Raw genomic sequence first — 19,890 nt, 5'->3', positions numbered from 1 at the left:
CCTAATCTCCATAATAGAAACAAACAAAGCTAATTAATTTATACTCCGCGATCGATCTGCTATCAAGATATCGGTCTCCCCAGTGTCGAGTGTCTGAGCGCTGATCAAGGACGCGTGGTATTGTCAGCCCTGTTCTCCAATACCAAATATTTAACTAAGACTTAGTACTGAATTATTAACTGGTTTAATTAGATATTATGACTGGTTGTTAACGCTGAGTTAGCATACGATTTGTGCATGATCTAGGCTTTTGGTGGTTGTTGCAGGTGATATTATCTTTCGGTAAATATATTATATTAGGTATTTGTTTTGGTTGTGCGAGATTGGTACGTGTGATATTTGTTGAACTTTGATTGGAATTATAAGAGTCATGAATTTTCAATTTGAAATACACGTTTTCTAAAAGGTAAGTCGTAATTGGTCAATTGGTTTGTTTGGACGGCTAAATTATTTCGGTTTTGCGTTACGCTCTATATTTTTCATAATTTTCACGTATTTCTGCATAGATGCATCATATTCTCATATAATTACGCGTGGTGATGGTTGAAGACAAGATAAGAAAGAAAAGGAAAAAAATAAAGAAGAGGCCTGTACCCACAGTTTGACTTATGAAGGCTGGTATTATTATTACGTTATCATACGCAGATTAAACAGAAACCTATTTTCAAAGAATAAGGCTTAAAAGAAAAGGTTTTAGCGAAAATATATGTATGTATGTATATCTCCCAGCTATTAGGAACTATTCTACGATCATAGCATCCGATTTAACTGGAGCGCTACATTTGTTTCTTGTTAGCAAGATAGAACAAGACTAGTCTGAACTACAATAAATGAGGGACATTAGTCAAACGAGTGCGCTCATAATTATCTCGCTCTGAACAATACAGTGGTAAGACTACTGACGACGAAGATAGATCAACGGTAAGAGGATTTATAGGAAATGTGGTTTTTCTATTGATTCATATGGATTTTTCGATTATTCATCGATTGGACCGATTCTAATTATTATAAAATTTATATTCGATATTTTTCTACGTGACGAAACATGACTCTTAAAAAATTGTAGGAAAAATTAAAAATGTAGTTAAGCTACTTTTTCAGTTACAATGTAGCAAAATAAATAAAATTCGGACTCGGAAAACAATTATTCTTTTTTTAAGTAATTAAGCCTTGACAAAAAAGTTAAAGCCTCATGCAAGAAAAAACACAGAAACTGAGAACAAACATCCGTGGGTCAAACAAATGCTTGTTCTACGCGGGAATCGAACTCCCGACTCGTCGCGCACAGCAGGTATGGCGTGGTGACTTATACCGCTCGGCTATCCGTGCAGTCTATCTAATTCTTCCGATTACAACATTAACCTTATAATTACATATTAGTTTTGCCTATAAAAGGCTTGATAAATACTCAGGAAAATATCTTAAAATATTCAAGTAATTAAATTGATTACAGAGTCATTACAAGCCGGAGTATCTAATGTTCAGTACTACGTGTGGCTAATGACACGAATAATCTTATAAATTAGTTATTAGTCAAGTAATTGCTACTTTTACAACCAATTTGACACCAGGACATGTTAAACTGGCTCTTAAATTCAATATAGCTGTTTTATGATTGAGTACATTGTAGTTTTTGTAAGGCAAACCGTGGAAATGTCCTAGAAAATGAAGCAGTCATGGAAGTTCTATTTTTGCAAAAATAACAACTAAACTAACTTTTTTTTACGAATTTTAATCAATAACTGTTTGGTAGAATTAGATGTTCGCTGCGTCAATAAAGAAAAATACTGAATTCATCAATCGAAAATAACAAAAACAGGTATTTTTGCAATTTCCGCATGATGGCAATGTTTTTAACGGCACAGTTCTTTGCTGCTTTACTACTTGCAAAGGTACCTTTTTGTTCATAATCTGACCAGTAACAATCCTAAAACATTTAACTCCGATGTCCCCTAACGCATCCAAACTTTCACCGAGAGCTCCACACACAATGCCACAGCCAGCTACATTCATGCTATTTAACCGTACGCGGTCACTTTCAAATAATTCTATTTTTACGGGTATTTTTGGCCCCGAACCTTTTGATATCGCTCACTGGTCGGTATGCCGGCCCTTTGATCTCTCTCGGTGGCCGCCACATAAATTCATAGTGACAAATTACTGATCAGTAGACCAATGTTTGGGCGGTCTTTGTTTAAACGATAAAAATTAATGCTTTATTAGTAATGTTGATTTAATTTTGTAATTAATGTATGCGTGTTTTGTAACCTCGTTTCCGTTATCGTGGGAATGATATGTTTAATGAAATGTTATAAGTTTATGTGAATATTGTCTGTAGGAGATATAAAAGGCACTTCAATCATTTTTATGCTTGGAATACCAATGTAAGTTACAAGTTCTTTTTGTTATTTCAAGGAATCCTCATCGACAGCCACTACCAATTGTCAGGAGAAGAAGTGGGTAGTGTTAGTGTGCTACTCTTAATGACTTAACGTTAACCATCGCGTCGTGCAAGGTCCCCCGCATTTTAGCCGATGCGTGGCAATGTGACCACCGACCGCGGAGTCCTTTTAAAAACCTAGCTCAGAATTACTTAGTAAACTAGTTTTTGTCTATTATGATATAGTTACCCAAATTAACTGTGAAAAGTATGTGGCACCTAAGAACACTATAAGATTACCTTAACTTTATTTTACACACATGCGTTGAGGTCATGGCTCTATATTTTTCCCGGTCGTCTCTTGATAAAATGGGATCTCACTTATTATACTTTAATTTTTCAGTACCTAATACTTATACATATTTCTAAATAACCTCGATGCTAGCAACGCTAATCCTAAGTCAAGTTCATTGGTAAAAAGTGCACAAGCGCAAACACTGTGCACAAATATTGTTCGAACAAAAACAAAATAGTGTTCGCGTCGTGTGCTTTATGGTTGTAGCCGTGTAGCCGGCGCCGGCGCACGCGCATGCCGCAGATGTGCTCAACTGTTGGTTGTATAACATTTATTTGAATAAAGTGTACGATTGTATTGTTGTAATGGTATTTATAAAAGTTTTGGTAATATAAAATTAATAGGTGAATTATAAAGGGAGAAGGGGTTAAAGCACATTTTAATTATTTTTCAAGGGCACTGAACTAAAGAAACAATAAAATTTGCTTTTTTTATACACAATATATATATCACACATACCTTTATACCCAATGTATTTACTAAATAGCTACTCTCTTTAATACTTCTATACTGTCACGACGTAGTATTCATTTCAATAAAAGGAGATAGATAAAATGTTGGCAACACCCTATAAAATACAAAACTATATTTTACTTACATTAAAACAACAGTGGAAGTCATTGACCTTTTTCAGAATGCTAAAGTTGTGAAAACAATACCAAATTGTTTATAACAATTAGCTAGAACAACGTTTTAGAAATAGTTTTGAGTAAATACTTCTTGTTTATATATTAATTGTTATATAAACATTCTCGCTATGTAAATAACTTGTTTCTAAGCTCACTTAAGAATGTATTTAAAACAATATTTAACTATTACAATGATTTTGTTTTAGCTTACATAATTGAATTGTTCCGAGTATAGTTTTCACCCATTTGGTGTACTTTCGTCAGAGCCAATTTACTTTTATTTAAAAACTTGTCATATACTAGCTGGTTTTTAAATACAATACGAATATAAAGGAAAAAATCGAGACATTTTCAACTATATAAAAATGAGTATCAGAAGTCCCATTTCAAGACAAACAAGTCTACCACAAGTACAATTAGCCTCTTCAAATAAATTAGATGGTTAAAATATAAAAAAAAAATTACCATTTTTTCAAATAGAAGGTGATAGCCGATGAGGTAAAGCCCATCGTCCACTGTAGCGTAACATTGTGTAACACACAATACGTACAATAAATCGGAGGCAACATCAAACAGTGCAACAGCATTGATTGCTTCATTCATCTCCGATAGCATCTGAATGGTTTGTGACGTCACGCTCCAGTGATCAAGGGCATTAATAGCCGTAAATCTGTTAAAAGGGTTTGGTTTATTGCTTAGATTTCATAATAATTTGTCGAAGCATGTACATTAGTAGGCATTATGCCTAGGTATTGTTGACTATAATTAAGAAGGTTATGTGTGAGTGGTCTCTATAAGCGTTGACAATGATCGAACAGCTATATATATAGAGCAATAAACGGCCAATCAACCAAAATGCTTACGCCGAAAATCAATTGCTAGGAACATGTTACTGACACGATCCGTATTAAAAAATGCGGACAATATCACATACATTGTTCTGAACCCAAAGTAAGTTTCTGAAGCACTTGTGTTATGGAATTCAGATACAACGAAGGTACCACAAACACCCAGACCCAAGACAATGTAGAAATGTTAATTTTTACATTGACCCGACCGGGGATCGAACCCGGGACCTCAGAGCTAGCGACACCTTGAAACCGGTGCGTACGCCACTCGACCACGGAGGTCGTGAAAATCCGTATTCATGACGATAAACGAAACCACACCATGAAAAAATGTAAAATGGCCTATTGTGCACATTGTGGCTTGTCCTGACAATCCAACTCCCTCCAGAACCGCAGAAGTCTCCTTGGACGTTCTCCGGCTTCTGAAAGGAAACTCGGTATATCGAGAATTGTTTCCAAAGATTAAGACCTAAGAAATAACAAAAGGTATAGCCAATGACAGCAAAAAAAATATTCGTTGGCAAAATACACTAAGCGCCAACCTTGTTTAATATAAATCCAGTTTATTTAACGTAATACAAAACAAATACTATTCAATACAAAACTTAGCAATTAACACCTAGTAAGACATTATTTTAAATGATTGTCAAATAATAAAAGTCAATGTTAATAATAGAATCCTTGTTCACAATATTTATAAAGGTGTGAACAAATATGTAATTGGGGTAGGGTTGTCAAAACTATCTTTTACAGTTTAGGTTTTTCCTCACTTGCCTATATGCAATACCCTTCGAATTATGTGCATATTTTAACCTGAAGTAGTTCAAATGATATTAATAGCTACAATTGAAGCTCGAGAATTGTTCTTACATTCCAAGAATAGAATCTAATATTTTGTCAAGATATGGTCAATTCAGCTTAAAACACCAGGTATGTATATTTTATTGGAAACAATTCTGGTTTATCATCTATGGAATTCGGTATTTGGATTTCACTTTCAGAAATTCAAGACAACTATCAAAAACACTTCAATAATAATGATCGGTATCATTTTATCGATTTCAATATTGTTTCTCGATTTAAACCAGTTCACAGAATTCGCACTCGACATTCCAAAACTTGACAGCCAGTTATAATTTCGCACCTCTAGTTCAGTAGCTAACTGCACTTTAAACACACTGATAACTGTTCAATAAACCTAACTATGTCTGTAAAACTGTGGTTATAATTCACTAAACTTGTTACATTTCGGTGAATAATAATTTAAAGGTCAGGTTGAAATCAAAATCCACTTTAGCGTTGTTCATAGAATGTCATACTGCCCAATAAATAATTTTAGAACAATGTAAGGTTAATAAATAATTGATATTAAACGTTTCATTACATTTTGTCAGCTGTATCTGTGTTTGTACAAATGCTTTTACTAAGAATAAATAGGCTTGATGTTTCAATATAGACGGAATACTGTATATTATTTTTACATGTGGTGACAACCCTACTACTTAACAGACAGACAGACAGACGGACAGACGTGCGTAGGCGCCGCACGTCGCGCGCTTTGACTGAACGTTCACCTTACCGGGCAGAGCTATTTGTTTTACAAAAATGCAAAATTCCCGATGTATGTGTCAATCAATTGACGACGGCACTAGAGTTAAAATTAAACTCTTTTTACGGATATTGCATTCTTAAGTGTATTGTTTTCCTTGATAAGTATATATTCATCTTGAATCCGAGAATTGTACAAAATCGTGTCGTATTGCGTTTGTTTAAAAAATATATATATTTTTTTTTATTAATTTACCCCAAAATCTCAATATTTTTTACTGTTCTTAAATATCGCCGTTACTAATTAATACATTAACCTATATTAATTTTATTTACCTACGGAACGTATAATCATATTTTGTATAAAGTTTCAACCAATATGTGTGGCCAAGTACAACAATACTTACATCACTTGCCAGACCTGTACTCGCAATATACAAATACGTCTCCACACATTTACAAAATCAAATCACACCAGTCCATTCATGTTATTTTATAACAAAAAAAGCGATAGCAAAAACCAAACGAGGTTTCTGTTTAAAATTTAAATTTTATTATTCAGGACGCGTGTGAACAAAATGCGAGCAGTTACTCTTACAAACAATATACCGCACCTGCAAGGCTTGCGCTTTTCATAAAATAAAAGAAAAAAAACATTGAAAGAAACTCTGTCTTTCACGATTTATTTTTTATTTCTGGGCCAGTACTGAAGAGGAAAACTTAAGAGGTCATTATGACTGCTCCTGATGTCTTGAAGCTTTAAATCTATCTAATCTCGGTCGTCATTTCCAGTCTCTTTTACTAGTAATAGTAAACCTAGAAGTATTTCTATCAGAAAAATATGCGGAAAGCCCCCCGTTATTTCTTAATAAAATATTCCAGTAAATTCCCGATATTTTAATAACCTTAAACAAGGATTAGAAATCCATTTAACCCGTGTTCTGCCAACTACATAATATTTCTAATTTATTTTCAGAGTGTCCCACTTTTTAAGCGTTGTATCATAATAATTTCCTGTCTTAATATACCAATGTAATGAGCATAATAACAAACTCATAAACCCCCTCGGATCAGGCTGCAAGTGTGTCATTCGTTTATAATAAATTCTTGCATACGCCAAATCTATTGCACCCTTTTTATCATATACTTAGATAAATAACGACTAGTTCTGTTCAAATCGGGGCCAGCATAAGTTTATGAGCTAAAGTTGAACTATAACATAAATCAGTAATACACGTGTTATGAACAAATATATGGTTTGAAATAGTTCCTATATTTTCAATGTTCCTGATTACCATCAAGCCCATTCAATGGTATCGATTTTGGACATCGATAGCAATCGTGATTAGATCGCATCGATAAATATGTCAAGTTACCAAAAAGCTTGTCCAAAATATAGACAGAATATCACGGACAGCTGCGCAGTTTGCGGTAGGTTTCAGGCTTGAATTGTTGGATTTACATAAGAAATACTAGTAATGAAATCCATTGTTGCAACTTCTAAAGCTAAAATGGTAGAAGCAAAAGGAACCGAAAATAAAACTTCATTTGTTTAAGTTTCTCAACCACGAATAAAAAAAGCAAATGCCAAATGAGACGTTCAATTTTTTCCCACAATTAGAAATCTCTTAACACTCACAGCGATATCTGAAGTTAGCACCGCATTTTGAATAGTCACCACATCGGCTTAACACTTCATGCATACACGGCAATAAATATTCATGTTTTGAGTAGCGGCCAACTAAGCTCTGTCATAAAACCCGTGACAAATTCATCGGGTGGATATCAAAATTGTAGCGATTATTTTGTAAGTTATGAGAGGTAGCGGGTAATGATGTTTGCTAAGGATTATTCGCTACGTTAAATTATTTTATTTTGGAATCACAACTAGATGAAACCACTGGCTTCCAGAGGAAGGGCATTGTTGCCAAGGTCGTGTTGAGCCGTTGTGATGATCTGGAAGAGAAAGGGAGGCCTTTGGCCAGCAGTGGTATCTGTCAGAGGCTGTATAAAAAAGACAACAAAGAGTATACCTAATGACAGTATAAACGAAAACTCCGACACACTTGGGTCCGTAATTGGTATACCTAAGTGACAATTAGCTTACTAGTTAACAACACATCGTTTAAAATAATTGGTTTAATGATTTAGAAATAATCGAGAGCTCTTGAAAACCTAAAAATAAACAAAATTAAGAAAATCATCGTTTCCAATTAAAAGCAGTAAACAGATAGTGATGTTTTGACTTATATTGATTTTGAAATAATATTTTTTTCATTAAAAATATTATTATACTTATGTTTCAATAAAGCTGTATGTCGCGATAATAGTAATGTAGAACCCACTTATTACCGTGACTTCGATGAACACGCTACCTCTTACACTTGGACCACACCTCAAGTTGCGACCGTTACGTTTGAAATACATGCAAGTGGGTCTTTATGCCTTCGTATAGAATCGCTAGGGAACCCAGACTATATGCAGTACTGATGACTAAGTGCGAGTATTTACCAACCTGGTGGAGATAATTAGTCTATACTTTTACACTGCATGGTAAAAGTATACTCACTTTTATTTCTTATTGTATTAGTTTTTGTCGATCAGTCCGTTTGTTTTAAACCCTCGCTTAGTATGTTAGCAAAATTCCGCCAAAACTTCCGCGAGATTTAAGCGATATTTGATTAAGGTTTTCCTGTTTTAATATAAAATATACTGATTTGTCAAAACATTTACAGTATCACACGTAAGTTACAGTCTTTTTAAAAATTACTGAAAATATTCAAAAAGTTTTGAATACTTTAGAATTTTTGAATCAGACATATAAGATTTGATTGTTTTGGTTAATAAGGGCACGAGATAAATAAAAAGCTTTTTTACCTTCCATGTTTTTTGTAAATATTCTAAGTAGTACGTGATTTTTCTTAAGTTTTAAAATATGCGGTCAAATATTATGCACTTATGTGTAATGCAAAGACAGTGGTGTCGCAAACAATCACCGCTTAACCCAAGTACCTGCGCAAACCTAATTGTTATCATTGTTATTTAAAGTTTGAACCTTGTTTCAACAATTTGAACTTTAATGTGGCCCACCTAAGGCTTAGTTTCGAATGAACGGATTAATTGAGAATATTTTTGAGTTATTTTGTTTTATTGTTTACGTACTTACCGCATTTAAAGGGCTGAGTAAACTTAAAGAGGGATGCGGAATAATCGGTAATTGAAGCAAACTTACTACAGTTAAGTGGTTATAACCGTGGCTTTACATCGAATGTTCTGGGTTCGATAATAGTTAACAAAAAATGAATTTATTCGACTTTGACTTTCAATTTAAGTATTTATAAATCATTGACTTAACTTTTTATTGAAAATTAATTAGTCTGAAAACAATTTTTGAGCCATGATGATATACAGGTATGAATTGTACTTACATTATAATTATATGTCTAAAATTAATCAATGAAAACACTTTCACCCATCATCACATCTATGACGATGTTTATTATAACAATGCTGAGCAAACATTCCGAGCACGCAGCAATATAATACCACACCACCATCACCTGTCATACGAGATAAACGATTACAACATTCTAATCGATTAAATTTACACCTTAACATCGATAACAATACATCAGCGTCGATATCAAACGCAGCTTCATCACTCATGCAAAAATCTTTTCAGCGAGCTTTGCCAAGTTCAAGCGCAACGGGCCTGCGCCCGCGCACCGATACGCCAGTATACGACGCACGCGCAACCCGCAAACACGCACCCATCGAACGATACAATCGGTGTTACATCGATACTCATAATCGATAAAGTGTCAAACACTATTTTTATGTGTGAATATTGCATCGATATTGACTGCAGACGAGTACTCGGAATTTTTATCGATATTTTTTTGTTTTTTGTGTGAGTGGAAAGTGTTGAGTGAAAATTTTTGTTGATGTGTGTTAAGAAGCAGACGTCATTAAGATTGACAGGTAAGTGGAATCTTTTAGAGGTTCTTGCAGAATAGGATGTCACAGGGAATATTCATATTGTTAATTAATTATGAAATTAAAAAAACAACCGTCTCGTTTCAATTAATCCTGTGGGGACAAACAACAACTCTAATATTTTGAAAAATAATTTTATCTGGAAATCATTGGATTAATTTCCAGCATCTGAAAATAATACGTAAATCAAGGTCATAAAATAATCAGAGCTAGTTAATTTTGCCCCGCTATGATTCTAACAATCATAATTTTCTATAAACGTTTTTAAGATTTAAGTCTTGTTACAAAATTAGACTGACTTTCTCTAGAGACCACGTACCATTCATTAAAGGTTCAATATATCGCGAAACTTTACTTCGGTTCCTAAACTTAAAGAAACGATTACAGCAGGTTATGGCATCTTCATCCTATTATCACGTGCATAATAACAACAATTGTTTGAAAATACCACACACACACTATAGCTCAGAATAGCATATACACCTATTTATGTTCATGTATATCGTAGCTTTCCATTTAACCGATAACCGAGTGTAAAACAAGAGGTACTAAAATCAACTATGTTTCTATTAACAGGTAGGTAGCTATGAGCATTAAAAATTTATGTGAAGTACCTAGTAAGGACTATATTACTGCACCATATGTAAAGGGTTAAGCTTATTCAGTAGAATTTCATTAATTGGTCATGGGAGATTGGTAGCTTTGCTCCTGCTTTGGAAATTGTTTCTGTAGAGCCTGAATGCAGGCTGCTCTTCCGACCCTGCTGGCGAGATTTTTGATCCTCCAGATAGAGCTTCCCGGTTTCCACTCTGTACAGCTTATTCCGTTTTTGTAGCATCTAGGGCATACCACCAGCTTATTTCGAGAATTGCTCATAGCCAAATATTTAGGGATGAGTTTTGCATAACTTCTTGCTGCTAATAAGGCTGTAGGATTCCAATCTGATGCAAAGATAAAATCTTCAAAATCTTGAAACCTTTTTTTTTCAAGATCTCATTGAACGGCTAGAGAATTAACCTTGATATAGTTACCAAAAGCTTTGTATTTGAAATTTTGAAGTTATATCCGATAGCGCCTTACGGTTTTTTATATCACCCTATCTCTGAAGGGCGTGTAGTTGGATAAAAAAGGTGTGAAGACATAAAGACTAACTTTCAGCTTTAAAAGTAGAATCAAATGAATTCACTACGTAATTTCAGAACTAGTAAGTACTTCGTTATGGATTGCGTGATTGTGAGTAATTGGTTTGATTTAAGACCATACAAAATGTACCTAGTAGACATTATTCTGTGTATAAATAAATCTTAAACTTAAGTCGTCACCTAAAATTACTTTGTTTTGAGTACATAAAGCAGAGGTAGTATAAGTCCATCATCAAATTCAACCTCAGCAGCTTACTTGTGAAGAACAAACAATAAAACTGAATGAAACATTTGTTTCTATGATTATTAGGGCCGGTACACATTCAGTGGCACCCTCAAATAGACTGGAGGCGAGATAGTTTCAAGAGCAAAATAACTATAAATCAAGCAGTGTGTGCAAGCGCAGCCGCCCAACGCTGAAATGTTGATGACTTTGTACTGGGGGCACTTGGGGCTTGGTGCAAGCGTCGAACTTGTAGCGGGGTTCCAGTAAAACATTAAAATTAATTTCAAGAAGGTTAAAAAGCACTGCATGTTTTTTTTAATATATGTATTTGTCTACAGTAAAAATAAAAATTCACACTTGTAGCAAATAGTTGATATTAATATAAGGTCATAAGTCGCATTTTTTGTCAATTTTGTAACTAAGTTATTGTAAACCAAACCAACACCTAATTCAAAATGTTTGAAGGACAACTGCAATTAGAACAAGAATAATGTCACAAGAATAATTTCACAAGAATAATATAAATGGAGGTAAAACTATTTCTAGACTAGGTATATATAACCTCACGGAGACTACTTTATTTTTAGTAATAAGTACTTTAAGATCAAGCCATGTATTCTCCAAACATCTTTATTACGGTTTTACCAAAAATAAATATAAAATTAAATATTGCTACTGATAGTTGCATCAATTCAAACTATTCTCATTCTCTGGTCAGTTCAAGAATTCTAATTAAAAAAAACCGTTAACACTGCAATCTTCAATAAGTTTATGTACCTACTAATGAATAGGTTAGTACATTAATAGTGTTAAAAAGTTGGAGAACTTTAATCCGTCGTTACGAATGTAAATGTGAAATTAAAATTTTAAATGTTATTCCTTTTATATATTTAATAGCTTTGTAATTAACTTTGCATTTATAATTGTTACTGTTATATCTAAAGTTAGTTCAAATTATGTTGAAATCGATTTCCAGTCTTAAAAGATTCAGAATTGGTTAAAAGAATATGAATTGTCGTCTACAACAAAAATAGTCTATATTGTCTGTCATATTTTTATGAATATGAAATAAAAAAGAAAAAAACAGTAATTGAATAGATAGCAAAATAATCAAGAAAAATGTAGGCCTTGTATCTCACAATTGTATATGAAAGTTTAAATAAATAATTTATTACTCCAACAAAAGATTTAGAATAATTCAATAAAATTACGCAATACAGAATTCCACAGCTGACTTTCAAAATCGCTTCCGCCTGTACCCTGAGTCACAATTACAAAACCAACTTACTTTGACGTAACGACAAATTTATGTGCACTTTGACAAATCTTAAGCAATTACTGTTAACACTGATAGTCTTGGTAAGCTTTTACTTAGCACTGACAAAGTAATGAATATCGTGTACGATCATAATAATACAACGAATTTATAATACGGGGATGAAAAATACGAAGTGGCCGCGAAGAATAAATAAATTGGTATTGTTGGTGAGAGATTAGGAGGAGCTATTCTTTTTTATTGATCTGTTTAAATGAATTGGTGAATTATGAGCTGTGGATTTTTTGATCAAAGAGATGAAATAGGTGTGACGGCTGTGAGGGCTGTGAGGGCAATGTCCATGGAATAAGAGTAAATGGACAATAGACTGTGAGTGAATTATAATAGGCTATCCTGAAGTAGGTATATTACGTATTATGTGTTGAGGTTTTAAAGAATTCAATAAACACATTTCTATCAATCCACTTTGTCAGTTTATTGTGAATGCATGTATCGTATTCTACTTTAAAAAATACATTAAAACCGATCACTCGGGATACCTAGGATTACGAACAAAAAGTTTTTTTTTTTTAATAAATGGCCTTGTACGTCACTAAGGCTAATTTGTAAAGATTTTAAAAATCTATAAATGTTTAACAGCTCAGTGACAGACTGACAGACTGCGGAATCTCATCAATTCTCAGATCCGTTTTTACTTGTTGGGTACGGGACTCTAAAAGTAACATATTTAATAAGACACGAACTTTTAAGCTATAGGGTATAAAACAGTGAACAGAACGAAAATTATTTACACACCTTATTTGAATGTACAGAATGTTAAGACAGCTAATACTTGAAGACTTCAAAGTTAACAAAGCATAATGAACGAACGAAAACATAATTTATACAATGTTTAGAAATCGAAAATGCAAAGCTCGCTGTGTCCTAACCAAATCAACGTAAGTCTTAAATTCCGATCGACAGACGGAGCGCATATTTGCGTCCAATTCCCCTAGTTTGCATAACTATTGACCAGAGATATTTTGTGTGGTCATATCGTAACAATAACTATCACTTTTAACGCTATCTATTCTCAAAATAGATAAAGCTGACAGAAGGGTTGACTAACGGGAATTCTGCTTCTGCGATTTCCTTGTTTTTGTACTAAATCTGTCTAAATAGATTTTAAATCGAGTCTTTTGTGTGATCACAGTTTTGAATAGATATTAATGTGTGTAAACATCCTCAAAAAACGAAAGACCTAATATAGACTGGCCATTGTCAAAGCTATAAAAAAATAACTGGTTTAAATTTTAACATATCCATCGATTTTAAATAAGCCTTTGATTAGGTTGTGAACTATGCTGTCTATTTTTTGTGTTCAACATGAGATCTGTAATGAAAGTTCTCAGATTATTATGCTTATAACTTCAATTCCTATGCATTAGAAATTGTCGTTTTATACTATCATGTCGATCGCTACTAGAATCACTGTGATATTATCACCAAGCAAACTGAGATTTATTTAAAAAATATACAATTGTCAACGAACCAATATTGAAGCATTGGAATTCACCGCGTGAAGCCACAGGAAATAAATGATTTGGAAATTAAGTAAAAGACGGCGTTTCACACCGAAAACCTCTTGATATGATAATTTTTATAATAACGGAAGAACGGTCTATTAATTTTACGGTTAAATGGTTGGTGTCACAACTGTGTGGTGTTGATTAAGATTGACTTTAGATGAGGACCGGCCACTAGTTTTGATACGCGACGATATATTTATACTATAAAATTCAATAAATATTTTCTTTTTATATTGTTATAAATGTTTAATTAAATAACTATGACAATTACATCAATTTAGGAAACATCACGATACTCTATTAAGGAATTGGAAAGAACATTCGATTTATGAATCATAAAAATACGCGAACGGACTCGCAAATCTAAACTTAAGTCAAGCTGTGTAGTACTTTACAAATGAGTTGATTCGTAAACACTAGACTAACGAAACCAATCGATATTCCTCCAAGTGACAAACGGACACACTTTCTATATGAATTTATGGAGCCCGCGTGTCCAGTGGAATGCCACTATTGGCCGGATGCGTTTTATGCTTATGAACGGACTATGGAACGACGACGGGAGCCAAATATAATGCATCAACAATAAAATTTATTGAGTCTTCGCTATCTAAATTTTATATAATTAGCGGCTTTTTAATTACTGACACTTCGGTTTTAGTTGTTTTATGTTCTTGTTTGATTTCATTTGCTTTTCGAACAACGTGATGAGATGTTCACCTTTATATCTTCGATGGCATCACTCGTTTTTTTTTTGACATTTTCATTATCAATTTCATGACCTGATTTGGAATTTATTGTAATTGTGACTTTTATGGAAGCTTTATTTCATGATTCAAAGTATAGCTTGGTGCTTTTGTATTCATGTTAAAGGAGGTCTTTACTGTTATTAAAATGATGCACTATTTATAGTAGGTACATGGCACATGAACCAACATATTTTGATCGGAGGCCTTTACCTCATGGCCTTGTTCCTATGCAGCTGTTATTTAACTTTATTTAAATGTTATCGTTTTTCCATGTATACGTAATGTTCTGATAAGTAATTGGAGACATCGCGGCCCTCAGCATCATCCGCAAGAGACTCACTTAACCTTTTATCTATATTTCTCAATTTCCTGATATTTTTATAATTAGTATTCGAAATGCCCAGAAGCCGATACCTTTTGAAGCACTTAATATTATAATTAAGGCTGACTTCATTGCTAATGATATCAATTAAAAATTACGAAAATATTCGATACGCTTAACGTTAAAATAAAAGCTAGATGTATATTTTGTATGCAACCGTTTTTGCAAAGACGTCACCAGTAATGCATAAATATTTAATAATTATTATTGAAACAAGGTCCATAGCCTGAATATAATGTCAATACCACGTAACTCCAAAAATAATGCTATCTGTTGAAATGTTCACAATGGTTTGTAAATCCCATTTAACAGAATACCCATACAAAACGCACAAAACGTTTCTAGACACAAGTAATCCAAGATCTACAACGAATACCGTAATTCCTATCAGAAATAGTGAGAAATAACATCTTCCATATTTACTTGTGCTATTTAAGGCATGCGCCTGCGAGTAACTTATGTGACGTCGTGTAATATTTTCATTGAAAGAGCTTTTAAATCAACTGGTTGAGGGACAGGGTTGACACTAACAATTAAACGAAATTGCACAGAAATTACTAAGCGCCATTTTAGCGCTCATTTGTTTTGCGTGGAATCGTTTTTGGTTTTTTGTTTAATTTACTTTGACGAGAGTATTAAAGAAAAAAAGTTGATTTAATATGTCATAAAATTATGCGACATTTTTAAATTAAAAAAAATACTTCAGCAAATCTTAGAAGTTAGCCACATGCAACAAAACTGGAACGTTGATGGTTTAAGGCAAGCGTTAGTTTACATCTAGAATGTCGTAGAATTATTACGTCCAGGCGTGCTTTGAATTCAAGCGTGTAAAGCATGATTTTCAAGTAACATTTTATTCAATTATAGATTTAAATTTAGGCCGATACATAATGCAGATCATGTTGATACTGAAGCAATGGCGCGTTCAGTGAATGGACCGATTAAACAAGAATGACTTTGTAAAATTACAATTTATAGAACAGATGACGACATTCGTTTTATTTTAATCACTAACATTAAATTTGTTAATACTAATGTATTTGATACTGTCTGTTATAATTATGACGGTAACCTCTCACTTGACTCTTGTAACTTTGGAAAATGACCGACAGTTTGTCTAATTTATGAGATTTCTTGCAGGATGAAAATTGACGTTTGGACTCATGATGATCACACTTGATTTCTTCATTAGTTTGAAATTAAACTTGACTTACTTCTTGAGTCCAATTGTGATGGTTGAAAAGTAAGATCAAGCATTTTCTATACCGATAAAACCAGAAAATTCAAAAATATTAATGACGTTGGCATTTTTTCCGTATTTATAAAGAGACATATTTCCGTATACTTGTTGATTACATTTTTAACATTTGACATCGCGCGTTTCAGTCACATCAGCCCTATTCTAGCTAGTTGGTTTCTCATTGACAAATTTACTGTTATGTTTTCTTGAACGGGCTTTATATTTTATAATAATTGGCCATTAGTGTGTAAGAGACGTTACAATTCAGTTATAAAACACAATAGCCGCAGACTTTATGGGATCACTCAATTGTTTTACGAATACATTTGTATTTTGGGCAACCCCAAGTATTAGTTAAGTAACTTATGGATTTCTTCCGAAATTTGTACATAATGACACTCTGGTGCTTTTATAGTGAAGCAAAGACATTAAAAAACTTTTTAGGTAACATCATTTAAGTCAGCAGGAAATTAAACTATAACCTCATAACTTAGCACCATGTTAAGGCACTGAGCTTGCTCTGTTAATAGAAGCCTCCAGTTAAATTAAATCAATGACGTCCATTCCAGCTTTAGGTCTCTGACACCACTTATTTATAACCGTGAAGGTCGGACCAAACTCAACTTCCTTCCACTTTTGACATTCATAAAGTTTGCGATTGAATTAATCAGCTATTTAACCAATAAGTACATTATAAGACCCAATATAATTTTATGTTATGACACTTCTAGACAACGCTTGACCTAAATATTGTAGTGGTTAATACCTCGATATTAGATTTACGAAACGTCATAAACACTTAATCTGCGCAATTATCGCTCAGATATAATGATATTTCACTTAAAATATTGCTATTTCAATTTGAATGATGGTTCGATAAGATTCCGATTTAGCATTCGAATACCTCAAGTCAAGTGTACAAGTAATTCACACCTGAGCGTGTGTGCAATGTACCTTAAAATCAAAACTGTGAAGGCACTTATAATTCCTGCATTCCAGGTGATAAAAAAGTAAACAAGGAATTTTAAACTAACGGAAATGAATTCGGATTTAATGTCAAAGCAACTTCCAGCTAAAAATTGACACGTGCAACTGCTACTGCAAATAAACAGTAAATCCCTCAACATTGGACCGTCATAAAAATCCTTACCTTCAACCTCTGGCCGGAACAATAAATAACTTTTTTATTTTCACTTCATTCCATAATTGTTTACTTAGTAGCAGAGCGGGCGTGCCGCAGGGAGCGTGTGGGGTCCCTTCTTATATTTGCACGCTACAGCCCTTTGTAGCCATCGACGAAATTAGAACTACTTTTTTCATATCCAGCATCGGAATGAATGGTTAACAATATGCTGTAAAAGGCACTTTATTCGAGGAAATTAAATCCCATTTGTTTGTGTGTTTTTGAAAAATGAGTAAACTTGCTCACAATTTTGTTCCTTGATGTTTCGACTTATTAGTATTGCTCTTGTTTGATTTAGTTGCCCGCCTTTTGCTTGCTACTATTACCGGTTACATTTCTTCTGTCATCGATCTATGTTCTACGACACGCCTTGTGATAGGTTAGTAGGCTATGGCGAAAATAGATCCCGTCGTCGCCGTCCGCACTGAATAATTATCACTGCTTAAAACAATTAACGCTGAAATCAAACAATCAATTGGTTTTGTTTTATTGCTTCGTGCGTCCAACCAGCGCTCGCGAAAACACGGGAAGTTGGTCGATATCGAATTTGTTTATAAACGGTCGATAACCCTTCTCATTTAACGCTATATACGTTACCGTAACACAATGGCCCACATTAAGGTAGTAAAATGACCAATACTCAATACGTTTCTTTTCGTGATGAGGTTATTGGTAAGCTGATAGTGTTGACAGTGCTGTGTGCTGAAGCAACGGTTTAACCACCAGAGTTACATTGTTTGTGAAGGGCCTGGAAGCAGACGGATAGCGGTGCCTCGGAATTAGGATTCTGTTTTACTCTTTTTTTTAACGACGCCTGCATTAAAGAATTTAATCCTTGTGTCGTGGGGGGTTTTACAAACACAAAGACTCCCAGACTCAGAACAAGCATTCGTGGATCACACAAAGCTTGTCCTACGCGGGGATCAAACCTGCGACACGTCGCGCACAGTGGGTTTGGTGCGGTGACCACAACCATTGGGCTGTCCGTGCTGTCAAACTATGAGTACTGATTACAGAACCTAATTTATCTACTGGCCCTTATTATGAAACCTAAAATCGCTTGTCGGTATCGACTGTTTAAGACAAGAATGATTGTAATTAAAATTATATCTGTTAGCTTTGAACCTAAATCAGAAGTACAAATTAAGTTTACCATAATAGGAGTAACCGATACGACTCGTGAGGTCCCATCAATTGAATTCACTAATCTAATATATTTAGAACTGCCGACATTTTAACTAATGGATAACTATAAATGGATTAGTATCCCAAGACATAGTGATGAGCTTTGAAGTATTTATTAGTAGAAGTTTGTAATAAATCGAAGCTCAGAGATCTAGCTCTAATTATAAAATTAATGGCTTAACCAAATTTTGATTAGTTTTTTGTAATCCTGTTCAGTATAGTACATTTTTTTCTATAATTTCTCAAACAAACTTTGTAGTTTCACTTTAAAGTACCTATTGAAATTGTTAACGGTCACACCACCCAAGAAATAACTTTAGTATATTATGACGTAATAACTTTCAATCAACCTGACCCATACCTTGACTCACACATTTCAATAAGAAAATTACAATAGTGCGTACCCAAGTTCATTCTTTAGAATCAGTAAACCTCCGTGATCGAGGCAATGGTCGTAATTCTAATACTTTACGTTACCATTGTTATTTCCAGTGCACTTTTGATTCTTAGAAATCAACATAGGTTCAAAAACATTCGGGTTTTCTCGGAAAGGTACGGATTTTTAATACTGGCTCTTTTTACTTTTACCGACAGTATGAAATTCTTTTCTTGTTCCAATTTTAAGCAAATGTACGTGATTTGATACAAGTCTATTTAATTGTCCATGTCAAGCCCAAAAGTTTTTCATGTTACTGCTTTGACAAGTAGGTCAACAATAGACACTTTCATAAAAACTTCTTCTTTAAAGTGTACTTCACCCTAAAAGTAATTACAACAACCAATAGTTTCTTATTATTTAATGTAGCCTAATGAACTCATACTAAAAGCTCAACACGCAATCACGCTAGCGTTATCAAATATAGATATCGAAAAGAGAAATTCAAATTACCAATGCATCAATATGGTAATCGTAATCCACCCATTTTAGACCTCATTACTCGTTCCGTCAGAGCTAGAAAGTAAGCCAAGACTCCTTCGTTCCGTTTGCTTAAAAGGGACCGACGTTTAACCTCATTTGTATTGAAAACCCTTGAAACGTTTCCTAATTTGTCCGAAGGTTTCTATTCTAAAGTGGCGTAATTAACTTTATCTATATGAATATTGTTCACGCCGACATGCTTAACATTTGTTTTGTCACTTAGTGCACTAGATTTGTCACTATCAATTCTATTTCGATATTTTC

General features: G+C 33.8%; 1 protein-coding gene across 3 annotated transcripts in view; it reads left to right on the top strand.

The window, feature by feature from the left end:
- Positions 1-19,890, top strand: part of LOC113503490 — a 183,976-nt gene that overhangs the window by 82,919 nt on the left and 81,167 nt on the right. Inside the window, exon 1 of one of the 3 annotated variants that reach the window (XM_026885498.1) lies at positions 8,660-9,741. The exons of the other annotated variants lie outside the window; for them this stretch is intronic. The gene's annotated coding sequence lies outside the window, so the exon portion shown is untranslated. Of the gene's footprint in view, positions 1-8,659; positions 9,742-19,890 lie in introns of those variants that run through there. 3 annotated transcript variants of the gene reach the window in all.

Source organism: Trichoplusia ni, chromosome 19 (genome assembly GCF_003590095.1).
Source record: "Trichoplusia ni isolate ovarian cell line Hi5 chromosome 19, tn1, whole genome shotgun sequence".
NCBI classification, from domain to species: domain Eukaryota; kingdom Metazoa; phylum Arthropoda; class Insecta; order Lepidoptera; family Noctuidae; genus Trichoplusia; species Trichoplusia ni.
This window is presented reverse-complemented; position numbering and strand designations above follow the sequence as displayed.